At 36.1% G+C, this 14,892-nt stretch overlaps 1 pseudogene; it reads right to left on the reverse strand.

Annotated features, from left to right (window-relative positions):
* Positions 1–768: 768 nt before the first annotated feature.
* The window catches only part of LOC124529114 (cerebral cavernous malformations 2 protein-like), a 164,927-nt pseudogene continuing 150,803 nt past the window's right edge, over positions 769–14,892 (reverse strand).

Here is a 14,892-nt window from a genome sequence, read left to right on the forward strand (position 1 = left end):
TTAGGCAATGAAAAAGTCAACATTATCTATGCGATATTATCTATGGGACTATCAGAAAATTATTTTAAATGAACCCATCCTTACATTCAATTAATTCCTGTTGAACAAATTAATGGATTAAAAATGTAGCCTTGCTGTTTGCAAAATATTTTATGTAGGATGTAATAAGAAAGAATTTCTATAAAGAGGTGTCAGGAGAAAGAACATTTCAGTCAATGCGGCAGAAAATGAAAATATCTGTATAGTGCAGCCTAATATGATGATAAAGTGAGCTATTTTATGTTGCTTAATAATACGGTTTTTTAATACATTCGTGCTTCTTCACAATAGAGGGCCACCTATGCCCGCAATTCCCCCGCCCAGCCGGAACCCAGGGAGAGGAAAAGAGTAGAAGCACAGAGGTCCAGGGAGCCTCTACCCAAGAAGGCAAGACAAGTAAGGGTGTGCAGGTGGGGGATGTGAGCCGCCCAAGCCTTGCTCTTACCGTGACGATTCCGCAGCCGTCCTTAGCCCAGATGGTCTCCAGGAAATGCCCAGACTGCAGGTAGTCGGCCCCAAGGATGAAGGGCTGCAGGGGAAGCAGCCCGAACTTGCAGCTGTTCCTGGAGAGCTGCCTCATGTTGAGCTCGGGGACTGAGGCCCTTCGCGCTCCTTGTGAAGCAGCGCAGCGCCAAACTGGAATTCCCGCGGCGTGGGCCTCGGCACCCAGTTCGCATGCCAGCGGCGCAGCCCTTTAGCAGCCACGGTGCTCAGAGCGCTCACGGATGGTCACGGCGGGAGGCGACCCCTGCTTGCACAAGGACCAGGCCCAAAGGCAACCTGCGTGGGTACACTCGGGGAAGGAGAAAGAGCTGGTTCCAGCCTCACAGGGACCTTTGACATCCACTTTGGTGGGAGAGTGTCGTTTGGGAAGGGGCCGACGGTGGGTGGGTGTCGAGGCCCAATAAAACAGTACTCTGCCCAGAAAGTTATGGTGGACTCCGTGTAAACAACCCCGAAGACCTGGCTGACCAGCGAACACTGGTCTTCTACTAGAGCGACACAGGTGTCTGCAGCGAGGCTGGCCAGGGCGGTTGGCCTCCACAGGCCCCACACTGCTTTGGGACAGGGAGCCTGAGCTGAGGCCCCTGGGACGTGGCGCTCACAGACTCTGGCTGTGGGGAAACAGCCCCGTGCCATCTTCAGGAACACCGGATGCAAGGCTTCATTCCGGAAATGGGAGAAGGCGGCAGTGTTAAGAGCAGGGACGGTGAGATGGTGTCCTTCTGATCCCTCCAGGCCAGCTTCGCGCGGTAGGCAGACAGGTTGCTAGCAGCACGGTGCTCCTGCGCAAGCGTCGGGGAACCGGTGCGCCTGCGCGGCCTGTGAAGTGCAAGATCTCATTCCCCCTGGAGGTGTTCAAGTACCCTGTTGTGTTAACCGAGGCCTAAGGACTTCACCTCCTCCGTGTAGTCGCTCAGCACCGAGGCCAGCCCACATGCTCAGGCAAGGACAGCACCACAGGGTGTGGACCCGTTCCTTTCTGTCACCTTCTCCCAGGCTTTCTTATCTTTATGCTTTTCACTCATTTAAGTGGCCACACAATTCCAGGCCTCTTGCCCTTCTTGCCCTTGGCTTGCTCCGTGCAGCCCCGCGTGAAGATTAAGTGAGATTAAGTGTAAATTTGATTCATCAGATTTTAAATGCAGTGATCATGTCTTAATTTAGTGTTTTATCCGTGTTCTGGAGAGGAGGACTTTTGGCTTTAATTATAAAAACTATTTTTACAGATCTTATATAAAAAGGCAGTTGACAGCAATTTGCATGTTTGGTACTTTATAAAATTAAAAACTCCACATTTTTTTAACATTCTTTTTTTTTTTTTTTCAACGTTTATTTATTTTTGGGACAGAGAGAGACAGAGCATGAACGGGGGAGGGGCAGAGAGAGAGGGAGACACAGAATCGGAAACAGCCTCCAGGCTCTGAGCCATCAGCCCAGAGCCCGACGCGGGGCTCAAAGTCACGGACCGCGAGATCGTGACCTGGCTGAAGTCGGACGCTTAACCGACTGCGCCACCCAGGCGCCCCAAAAACTCCACATTTTAAGAATTCTGTATCGTTTTGTCTTTAATCTTATTTTAGGTATGCAGATTTAATTTATTTTTGGGTATAATAAAACTAACACACTTAGGAACACAAAAAGATTTTGGGTAACAATTTAAAAAGTTATTCTTAGATATCAATGTTTATCATGGTAGAAAATTCAAATTTCTTTTTGTTTTAATGTTAAGAAATATGTATAGAATAGTTAAGAGACTTTCTTATATAAAACAGTTGGTAAATTAATATTTGTCATAGAACTGAACTACCAAATGTCTTAAATTCATTTACAGAAATGGTATTATTTTATACATTTTATTTTGTTTAACAGGATAAAATGTAGTTTCTTCTTCCACTGAACTCCCCCAACAACCAAGTTTAGAAAATTGAGAAAGGATGAGGTACTATTTATTAATTAAATTAAATACATACATACATTTAATTTATTAAATATGTATGTATTTAATTATGCATTTAATTATATATTTACTTGTTTAATTTATTTAATGTATTATTTAAATACATATTTTATTAACATAATTTTCTCTAATGAAAAAATTTAAATACAGCATATATCTGATGGTTCTCCTCTGTTATGTAATTTAGACTCAAAATTTTAATAAACAGTAAAAGTTAAAGATGTATTCATCTCTAAATAATAAAATATTACCCAATATTGACAATGCTTAAATAAATTTACATTTTTAATAAATAAGTAGTACATATGTATGCAACACAAGATGGCATTTAATAATGTCCAAGACAAGCACATCATTATACATATTTGTGAATCATTTCAAATCCTGCTCATTCCAAAACATTTTTGTGACTTTATTGACATTGTTTGCCAAGAATTTACAATATCATTTACTATTCATGAGTATTTCTTTTTTTTTAATGTTTTTATTTTTGAGAGAGAAAGAGAGAGCATGAGGCGAAGAAGGGCATAGAGGGAGGGAGACAGAGGATCCAAAGCCGGGTCCAGGCTCTGAGCTGTTGGCACAGAGCCCAAAGCAGAGCTGGAACTCAGGAACCATGAGATCATGACCTGGGCCAAAGTCGTACACTTAACCCACTGAGCCATCCAGGTGCCCCACATGCTAAAGGTTTAATGAGCACTCCCACTGAACCATCACAATTATGATACAGATACTATTATCTCTGTCGTTTCATGCATAAGGAAACTAAGACTTAGAGGTTAAGTAATTTCCCAAGGTAAAAACAGCAAAGACTCCAGGGGAAGTAGTACTCAAACCAGGTCCGCTGACTCCAAAGATAATGCTTCTTTTTTTTTTTTTTAATGTTTATTTATTTTTGAGAGAGAGACAGAGACAGGGAGACAGAGAGTGAGCAGGGGAAGGGACAGAGAGATAGAGACACACACACACAGAATCTGAAGCAGGGTCCAGGCTCTAAGCTGTCTGCACAGAACCCAATGTGGGGCTCAAACTCAAGAACCATGAGATCGTGACCTGAGCCAAAGTCAGATGCTCAACCGATTGAGCCACCCAAGCACCCCATATTTATGAGTATTTCTTTAGTTTTACTCATTATACTCTGATTCTATAATATCAATGGAATTTTTCATGATATATATACTTATATGTATGCAATATTTCATTTAATGAACAAAACTGATTATCATTTAAATATTGAAGAACTTCTTCAACCACTTAAATAATTTTACATAAGTATATAATTTCAAAATATTTTTTTCAAGGCTACATTTTTACTTTAGTAACCTCACTATAATTATAATAGTAAGTGTATACCTTGACATTACACATTTATATGATAAAACTTCTTTTAAGAGAGAAATCTTTCTACTTTATGAGTATGTTAATAAAAAGTAAAAATGTATCTGAACAGATATGTATAAATAATTCATAGTGCCGTCATGTCTATGAATAAAATATGAATTCAGAATATTTTGAATCATAATATTTTACTTTCAAAATTAGACTATGGTATATTATTCAGCAAAGCTTCACTAATGTAATGATATAGACATTTTTCAGAGTATTTTTACATGTACTCTTGGAAATCAGAGATAAACAGTCGGGAAATTCTAATGGCATTACATTACTCCCCAGATAGGATATTATCTCACAAACACTGCCATTTCACCTAAATACTTCACCTTATTTGATTACTAACCACTTATAACTGAGAATGATTAATTTCTTTATTTTCTTTCGATTTTACCTATGAAAAGAAAATAAATACAAGAATTTAAAGAAAATATATGATTTGGGAAACATATTCCAAAGAAACCTGTTCTATGAATCAGACTACCGAATGTCAAACGTTACCTAAAAATAATGCAAATGGCTATATGTAATGTGGCTTTTTAAATTCTGAATTCCTCAGAACTTATAAGAGGTATCTATACGGAGGAAGGACCATAAGTGATGAAAGACAAAATTTGGTAAACATCCACAGAATTCAAATTCCTAAGTTCAGCTATTATTGCTTTAATTTATCCCTAATACAAGGCTTGGGCCAGGTTGAGCGTCCGACTTGAGCTCAGGTCATGATCTCGTGTTTCGTGGGTTCGAGCCCCATGTCGGCTCTGTGCTGACAGCTCATAGCCTGGAACCTGCTTCAGATTCTGTGTCTCCCTCTCTCTCTGCCCCTACCCCAGTCATGCTCTATCTCTCTAAAAATAGATAAAACATTAAAAAAACTTTTTTTAATAAAAATAAAACAAAATGTCAGTGAGGAAAAAATTGTTTGGAATCTGCTTCAATGATTTTAATACTAGAAACCTTCCATAAAGAGGGCATTGTGTTTGGTTTGATGCTATGGTGGCAATATCTTGCAAAGTCAAAGGATTAGAAGTAAAGCCTTAAAGTACAAATAACTCTCTTCAAGGGAAGAGCATTAACCTTTGGCCCACAGCACTTGTTAAAACAGACATAATATTTAGTGGAAGATTATTATGTATTGAGAGAAAATATGATACACTAGTTCATAAAAGATGCCACATATTCAGAGTATTTTGGACAATTTCAAGTTTGAAGTATTCTTTGTAACCTCAGTTGATATCCTCCTTGAGTCAGTTTCTATAAGGATTCATAAACCTAAAAGATTAATTTTAATTGTGATGGCATTTTCCCACCATGAGCTAGTCCATTAAAATCATATTGAGTGAGATTACAGGTAAAGTTCTCAGCTGTTGGTTAATTCTCAAGCCAAGGTAAAATTGTGTAATGCCAAATACCCTGCTATGTATGATTTAAAGCAACTATATAAAACACTAGTCAGTGAAATGTGAAACTGTTAAGTGCTTTTCTTGGGGACTGGGCTTGATATCTAGCACAGTAATATATTTTTAATTTAGAAGGATATTTAGAATAAAATTCTAGGAAAATATTTTTACTTTTTTGTAGTAGTAAATTTATTCAACACTAAAGCATTTAATATTACAGTTTACTTTAATTTTTACTTTTCCTAGTAAGAAGGCAAGGTTAAAAAAGTTATATCTTTATCTCCTAAATACTAATTCCCTAGATAGACTGTCATTTGTCAGTGATAAAATAATTCACATTGATAGAAATTGATATAAATGTATTATGTTGGAGATCAATATTCATGATATACAGAATGGTGTTCTGATATATAGATTAAACCATTTCTCATCCATTAAGAACTGCATATCCCCAAATGACTCATAATATGGACATAGTCTTATTGTTAATTGTATATTAATAAATTTTTTAAATTTACTGTTGTAATTCAATTTTCATTTTTATTATAATGTTTATAGGGCACTATTACATAAGGCATAGAATAAGTATGGATAAAAACAGATTTTGAAGCAGTTTATTCATAAATTTCAATACACATTTTTTATAAGCTGTCAAAAGTTTTTCCTCCTTGAGCATTGATTTCTTCATCTAAAAATGACACTACTCCTACTGTATAGGAATATTTTAAGATTTCTTTTCCTGTTTCACAAACCACAAGATTTTACAACAATGTAAGTAAAGCCCATGAAAGAAATGACATACAAAAGGAAAAAATTGCTGTAATAAGCATTGTTCATTGAGTCCAGTTACATATAACTGATGAGCTACATCAATGTTTCAGTCTTAATACAAAAACTAATTAAGATGTATATATAGACTTTCATCTGCCACCATGATTGTAGAGATCTGTAGAAGTATTGCCAGCACTCTTTTGGTAAAAAAAAAAAAAAAAAAAAGCAAAGCATAGAACAAACATTAAATTAATCAACAGATGAATGGATAAAGAATGTGTTACAAAATATTGTGTATCATATATGATATATATTTATATGTGTATACTATTCAACCATTTAAAAAAAGGAAATTCTACCATTTTGACAATATGGATGGACCTTGAAAACATCAAGCTAAATGAAATAAGTCAGACAGAGAAAGACAAATGATCTCACTTGTATGTGGAATGTAAAAAAAAATCAGAAACAAAGGTCAGGATGGTGGTTGCCAAAAGTGGAACATGGAGGGTAGGGGAATTGAGTGAAGTGGTCAAAAGTTACAACTTTCAGTAAGATTAATACATTTTGGGAATATAATGTACAATATGAAAATTATAGGTAACTGTCATAGATTTTAAGTCTAAAGATATCTCTTGGCCAGCAAGAGAGCAGGACGCAGGATGAAAAGTGAGAGATAGCTAATGTCTGGGAAAAGACAAGAGCCCCAAATAAGAGTCCTTGCCCCGTTTTTATTAGAATCAGAAGGCTTACAAACATGGCGATGGACTGCACAAAGAGACAATGGCTCTGTGAACATTAACTTGGGGACATGAGGAAAAGGGGGTCTTGAAGATATTTGGGGTTAGGGGTTTAGATTAATACAAAACAAAATCCTGGTGCCGGGCAGTCGGCAGAAGGTTGTTTACAGTGGACATGAGACAGCACCTCTCTTTATCTTAGCTAACCTAGGGATGAGATAGGTAGGACAAGTGACCTCAGGGTTAACAAGGCACCTTTTTCTTTTGTTAATCATCTCCACTCTGGGCAGCTTCACCTGCAGCTCAGTGTAGTGGTCTATAGCCCTATTTACCTGCTTACTTAACTTGGTCCTTCCTTCCTGTGAAAGCAGCTTTCTGCTATAGTACTAAATTGGGGGGCGTTTTCGCCCTGAATGCCTAATCTTGCTTACCTCATATACCTTTGTATTGGAAGCCTAAGCCCCCTCTCTATTCTAGGTGCCTTTGCACCCCCTCCCTATTCTGGGGTCCTGGTCTTGTTTACTCAAACTCAGGTGTGAGCATTCTATGGCTTTGTACTTCTTTATGCCTTGTTAACCCATTGGTGTAAGCCCAGAGGATTCCTAAGCATATTCCACACAGGTAACAATATTGTATATTGAAAAATTGCTAAAGAGTATATCTTAAAAATCTTCATCACAAGAAAAAAATTATAAGTGTTTGAAGTAATTAATGTTAACTAAACTTATTGTGGTAACCATTTTGCAATATATCAAATCATCTTGTTGTACACTTTAAACTTTATACAATGTTATATCTCAATAAAATTGGAAAAAATTAAAATTTCAAGTATTAAAAATGAAATCATAGAACACCTAGGTAAAGAGGAAAAAACTTTGTTGGCAGATTCAAAGATTCAATATTGCTAGTGTGTTAATCTCCCTCATTTTGATCTGTAGATCCAATGGAATTCCAATCAAAATCTCACCATATGTTTTGGATGTATTTGTAAGTTGATTCTAATATGTATATGGAAAATCAAATGTTGAATTTCCATTTACATTTTTCCATAGTCATAACCATTTTTCAAAAAGAAGAATAAATTTTGAATCTCAGATTCAAAATTTATTTTTCAAATAAAGCTACAGTAATCAAGACAGTATTTAGGAAGCACTAAGGGATTTTTTCTTCATTCTTCACAGTGAGAAGCTAGTGCGAATCCTGGAGGTGAAGCTCCAGGTGAAGGTGTGGGGGCCCTCCTAACACTGGGATTCCAAAAGATTTTAACTCTCAAGATACTCCTTACGGGCTTTTGCTCCTGGTAAGTTGTTATTCTCTGTGATTCTCTACACCTGCCCTTCTCTCCAGTTTTGGTTGCAGCAGCTTGCCCTGTGACCTCATTTCTCTGTTGGATCTATAAAAGGGTTTTTTGTTTAGCTTGATCTTGTTGTAAGGATGGAGTGCTAACTTCCACACAATTTACATGTTAGAGCATAAATTTATACTTGTATCTTTTAGAAACAAAGTAATCTAAGAGACTTAACATTTTTAAATGTTGTTCTAAGGAAAATCTTTTTCACTGTATCTGACAAAAGCTAATAATTGAATGAAGCCTAACTGACTTGGCTTTATATATATATTAATCACATTTGTACCTAAAAAAAGCTGTACAACGTGGAGAGTGCTGCTTTAGTTTGTTGACCATCTGGAAAACTGAATCTGTTTAATTTGCCGATTCATTTTAAATTTGTTTAAATTATTTATGCTACGTTCAAATGGACTATTGATTTTGCTTCAGATTTTTCTTCTGTGTGTACGCAATAATCCCCAATCCTGAAATAATCTTCAAATACCTTATATCTCTGCCTCAGTAATTTTTATTTACCCTCAAGGCATTCCATTTTAGTTTTTAATGTGTAAAGATTAAATTGAAATTCTTAGTGGGAATGAAGTAGAATATTCAATTCTTGACTTTATCTCCAAGATAACTGTGCTATTGTCAGTTCATTTTTCCTATGATTCTCTCTTTATGTTATCTCCGTATATGAAAGCATAGACAAGCACATCAGTAAATCTCCTGAGTTGTAGCCATATTCTTCCTTGTCTTGATTTTATGGCAGCAGCTGTATTTCATGATGATCATTAAAGTCAACTATCCCTACTAATGTAAGAACAACTTTTTTTGTCCGCCACAAACAACCCAAAGTGACCAGACAACAGATACAGCTTTACTTGAACCCTTACTATATTTCCAGGTAAAAAAGCTCTCCCCCAGGAAGTCAAAACCAAGAAATCAAATAAAAAAGAAATTTTTAATAGAGTTAGAAATGTGGGTGCTAAATTCCCCAGAGTGTTTCTGGGAGGAGCTATCAATACTCCCATTCCTTGGTTCTAGGCTGGTAATGTTGAAACACTCTGTACTTAGCTCACACAAATATAGTGAGCTAACCTAGCCATTAAATGGAAACTAGTATTTTTCTTTCTTTGATATCTATCTGGTCTTAGGCAGCTATCTGTAAAGTGAGAGGGATCAACACCAATGCAATAGCGAGAGGTAACAGGTGGGTCTAGGACACCTATTTGTATAATATAATTTTGCCCTTTATAATTGCCTGAGCTATACCAAAAGACACCATTTCTGTTGTACAATAAATTGGTGTTGAGTCACTCAAATGTATTATCTGATATTTGGAAAATAAGCATTTATCTTGAGAATCTCCAAGCGCCCTAGTCATCTAATGTCTTAAAGCTCATGCTATGGTCTTAGAGTCTATGATGTATCCACAAACTGATTTTAAATTTAAGAATAACTCTCTGTTGCACACAACATGGCATTGCACCTCTGGTTATTTATCTAAAGAAAATGAAAACAATAAGTTGAAAATATGTATGTACTTTCATGATCTTTGCATTACTTATAGTAGCTAAGATATGGAAACAGCCCAAGTGTCCATGGATAGATAAATGGATAAAGAAACTGTGGTATATATACATGTATAATGGAATATTATTCAGCCACAAAAAGAATAAAATTTTTCTATTTGCAACAGCATAGATGGACCTTGAGGTCATTATACTACGAGAAATAAGTGAATAAGAGAAAGGCAAACATCACATGATCTCATGTATTTGTGGAATCTAAAAACAAAAAACAAGCTCATAAATGGGAGAGTAGATTGGTGGTTGCCAGAGGTAGGGGATGAGGGGTGAGTGAGGTGAGGGATATAAAAGAGAGGCTGAAATGTTGAAGGTGGCCAAAAGGTACAAATTTTCAGTTATAAAATAAGTAATGGAGATGTAATATACAGCATGCTAACTAAGTTAATAATATACCATGTTGCACATTTGAAAGTTAGTAAGAGAGTATATCCTACAAGTTCTCACACAAGAAAAACATTTTTTTTGCATGTATGGTTACAGATGTTAACAGGACTTATTGTGGTGATTATTTTGTAATGTATACAAATATTCAATCTTTTTTTTTTTTTTTTATTTTGAGAGAGAGAGTGCGCCCATGAGCTGGGGAGGACCAAAGAAAGAGGGAAAGAGAATCCCAAGCAGGCTCTGTGCTAACAGTGGAGGGTTGAACCAGGAACCATGAGATCATGACCTGAGCCAAAATCATGAGTTGGATGCTTAACTGATGGAAACAAAAAAATTAAGTTCATCAGAATTTGCCATTGAAAGCATTATTGGCCAGATATTTGTTTTACAAAATATTTTTAACTCAACTAAATTTCTTCATGATATATAGGTGTGTGTGTGTGTGTGTGTGCGTGTGTGTGTGTGTGTATGTGTTAATATTTTATCTTAGCTGTGATTTGGAGGAAAGTAAGTTGATTTAAGCAAATTTGTTGAATTTATAAGCATGGAGTTTTTCATAATCTGTACTTACAATCTTTTGTCTATATAATTAGTTATATTCTTTCTTTCATTCTTTCTTGTTGTCAAATTCGTTGATCTTTTTAAATAACCTGATTTTAATGTCCTTTATGTTTTTCTGTATTTTTCAGTTTGGAATTTTATTGTTTTCTTCTTGTCATTTTTTAGTTTTTCTCACTTAATTTGGCTTAGTTTTCTAAAACCCCGGATAATAATAAAGGGTAAATTTTTGTTGTCTTCTCCAGTGCATATGAGTTTCTTTAGTACCTTGAGAAATAGGTTGAATTGTTGAAGACAGGACTTGGAGATGTATAAGTTTCTGGCAAAACATCACCATAAAATAGAATTATAGTGAACTTTCCCATACTTCTTTAATTTATGTATCTTTATATACATAGCTTAGTCAGATGTGTTTTACATGATTTTGATCAGTGTTTCTCAATCTTTGCTAAATAGCTTTAAGAGATTTTGAAAATTAATATAAATTAGTTAAGATCAATTTAATCAGAGTATAGGTGAGGCCCAGGGATCATCATTACTTAAGGCTCTCCAGGTGATTCCAATATGCAACAATTTTCATAAAATCTAACATAGATCCTACATTCACTTGGTGAAATGAGTATATTTGTATATTCATGAAACAACTAAGTTTTTTAAATATGATGTGGTTTTATAACTAAAAATAAATATAAATCATCAATTAATTTTCATTTCTGCTATTGGTTTTGATGTACCAATCATTCTTTGACTTTAGTAAGAACTCATTATTAACATATAAAACAGTAATGTGGCAGCCTCATACAGCTAATCTGGTATGATGAACTTCTGCCTGGGTCAAAGACATTTCTAAAAGGATTTATTTCCATACTTCTACCTCTATTGTGAGACCAGTCTGTGAAGAGTAGAGAAAATGAAGATCAGGATAGCATTACTTGTAGGCAATGGTTGTCCTGATATAAAGTATATTATACAAGCTCTCTTGATATTTAAAAAAAATCAAGAAAACAAAGAGAAAGAGCACCTGGGTGGCTCAATGTGTTAAGCCTCCGACTTTGGCTCAGGGCATGATCTCATGGTTCTTGAGTTTGAGCTCTGCATCCTGCTTGGGTTTCTCTCTTTCTCCTTCTCTCTCTCTGCCCCTCCTCTCTCTCTCTTTCTCTCTCTCTCAAAATAAATAAACTTAAAAAAAATAACAAGGAGGAAATAATTAAGTTGAAATAAAGGAAAAGCAAATATGAGAATCTTTGAGGAACTAACTTTTTAAATTTATTTCCTCTTATGTGAGAAAAGAAAAATGAGAGCAAATATTTGGCTGAAAGAGACTGAGAAAATGACCCAGTGCAAATTAGGGATTTCCTCAGGTTGCGTTGTGCCTTCTTTTGCCTTTTTTATTATTTTATTTTATTTTGTTTTGTTTTTTATTTGAATTTTATGGTCTTTGAATATATTCTGTATCTGAGGTTCAATTTTCGTTATATGGAAACTCTCAGTTTCTTCCCTGGAGTCTCCCAAATGAAGTGGGCAAAATGAATATAATTCTGCCTCCTCGAGATCCTACTGAACTTTCCCAATAAATGTAATATGTATTCAGTGACTTCCTGTACAGACTAAGTCTCAATTAACTGTTGATAGAAAATTAAAAAAATACTTAAATATAATCTTACTACTAGAAATCCATCAACCCTACATACAAAATCAAGATATACACGTGAGGGTCTAAGTTATAGTATGAATGATAGAGACATTGAAAGGAACAGTAAGTGAGCAAGGTGTATTGATGCAGACGACATGGACCCTACCCTATGATTAGGTACTTCTAGTTTTAAGCTTCAAATAGAATATCTCCTTTTTTAAATTAAGAAATAGTATTCACATTTTTCTATGTGCTATATCAGCATTCTGTCCTATACATGAAACATAGCATGCATGGTATTGCATTAGCTTGTCTGTACATCTAGACATACAGTTATATAATGAAAGGAATTAGGAATTGAGTTTTTTTTGTCTTTAGTGACTGGTGAACAGGAATGACTTTGATAATTTCTCTTAGATAAATTAATATATTCAATAGATTTTGCTATTAAATGATATAGATACAATATTTTGGGGATTCTAATGTATAGAATATTTGAACTAATATTTGATCAATAATGTTTTTCCACCTATTTAAAACAATGTTTATATCATACATTAGAAAAGATCGCACTAACTCCAGTGACATCAGTTATTGATTTGAACATTTTGCTCTGAAATTATACAACTGAAAGGGGCCATGTCCTTATGTCTCTGAGCTGGTGACCTCATTGATTTTTGTCTGACACCTGAAATATATGTGTGCTATTCTGTTACATTCCTCCTGCCTATCTTAATTCCCAAAGATGTATGCTTTCTTCTTATGAAAGACTGTCTCGACCATTCCCATTTAGTAAAACAAGGTGAGTTCAATATCACATTTACTAAGACTAGCAAGTATTCTGTTTTGTAATTGTTGCCAATTTCTCTTTTAGGTAGTGACAATAAATTCTGCCATATATAGTGGAAATTATAAATAGTAGAGTGTGTAGGATAAAACAACAGCATGAGTTTTTCCAGAGAAGGCAGGAAGTGAACATGAGGTAGAGTTTGGGATTGAAGAAATGAAAAGGAGCTAATCACTACTGGTGACAAGACCTTGTGGTTAGCTGATGTACATATAGCTACAGATATTACTAGTTCCTGAAAGAAGCAATATACTTGTGACATTGGTCAGAAGAAACCACAACATCTGATGGATGGTTTGTGTGCAGCTAAAGAAATGGAAAGGGTAGTTACTCTTTGGTTTTTGTTTGGTTTTCTATTTTAGAGAGAGAGAATGGGAGTAGGGGAGAGGGACAGGAGGAGAGAGAGAAAGAGAGAAAGAGAAAGAGAGAGAGAGAGTCTCAAACAGGCTGAACCCGTAGCCCAGTGTGGGGCTCAATCCCATGACCCTGGGATCACAAGCTGAGTGGAAATTAAGTCAGAAGCTCAACCAGCTGAGCCACCCAGGAGCCTTTGTTTCTTTATTGATTCCTGTTATTGGCTTTCTTTCCTTAGTCTATCCCTAAAGATTGGATTGGTGTCTCTCAAGAGTCTATTTCTGATCTATTTTTCTTCTTTCTCAATGTGCCATCAACAGGCAATTCTATACGCCCTTTTGTTTTTCTACCATCTATGTGCTCATACTTCTGTGTTTGTATTTCCAGCCCAGATAGCATATTGAGTGCTAATAAATTTAACCTAACTAGCGATCTTCTGTACTTAGATATTTTTTAATATGAAATTTATTATCAAATTGGTTTCCATACAACACCCGGTACTCATCCCAACAGGTGCCCTCCTCAATGCCTATCTCCCACCCCCCTCTCCCTCCAACCCCCCCATCAACCTTCAGTTTATTCTCGGTTTTTAAGGGTCTTATGGTTTGCCTCCCTCCCTCTCTAACTTTTTTTTTCCCCTTCCCCTCCACCATGGTCTTCTGTTAAGTTTCTCAGGATCCACATAAGAGTGAAAACATATGGTATCTGTCTTTCTCTGTATGACTTCTTTAACTTAGCATTACACTCTTCAGTTCCATCCACGTTGCTACAAAAGGCCATATTTCATTCTTTCATTGCCACGTAGAATTCCATTGTGTATATAAACCAAAATTTCTTCATCCATTCATCAGTTAAAGGATATTTAGGCTCTTTCCATAATTTGTCTATTGTTAAAAGTGCTGCTATGAACATTGGGGTACAAGAGTCCCTCTGCGTCAGCACTCCTGTATCCCTTTGGTAAATTCTTAGCAGTGCTATTGCTGGGTCATAGGGTAGATCTAGTTTTAATTTTTTGAGGAACTTCCACACTGTTTTCCAGAGTGGCTGCACCAGTTTGCATTCCCACCAACAGTGCAAGAGGGTTTGTGTTCTTTACATCCTCTCCAGCATCTATGGTCTCCTGATTTGTTCATTTTAGCCACTCTGACTGGCGTGAGGTGGTATCTCAGTGTGGTTTTGATTTGTATTTCCCTGATGAGGAGTGAGGTTGAGCATCTTTTCATGTGCCTGTTGGCCATCTGGATTTCTTATTTAGAGACATGTATAGTCATGTCTTCTGCCCATTTCTTCACTGGATTATTTCTCAGGTGTAGATTTTGGTGAGTCCTTTATAGATTTTGAATACTAGCCCTTTTTCTGATATGTCATTTGCAAGATCTCTTTCCATTCCATTG

The sequence above is a fragment of the Lynx rufus genome, unplaced genomic scaffold (genome assembly GCF_022079265.1).
Source record: "Lynx rufus isolate CCGP_SWC_20201006 ecotype Redwood Valley unplaced genomic scaffold, mLynRuf1.p SCAF_6, whole genome shotgun sequence".
In the NCBI taxonomy this organism is placed as follows: Eukaryota; Metazoa; Chordata; class Mammalia; order Carnivora; family Felidae; genus Lynx; species Lynx rufus.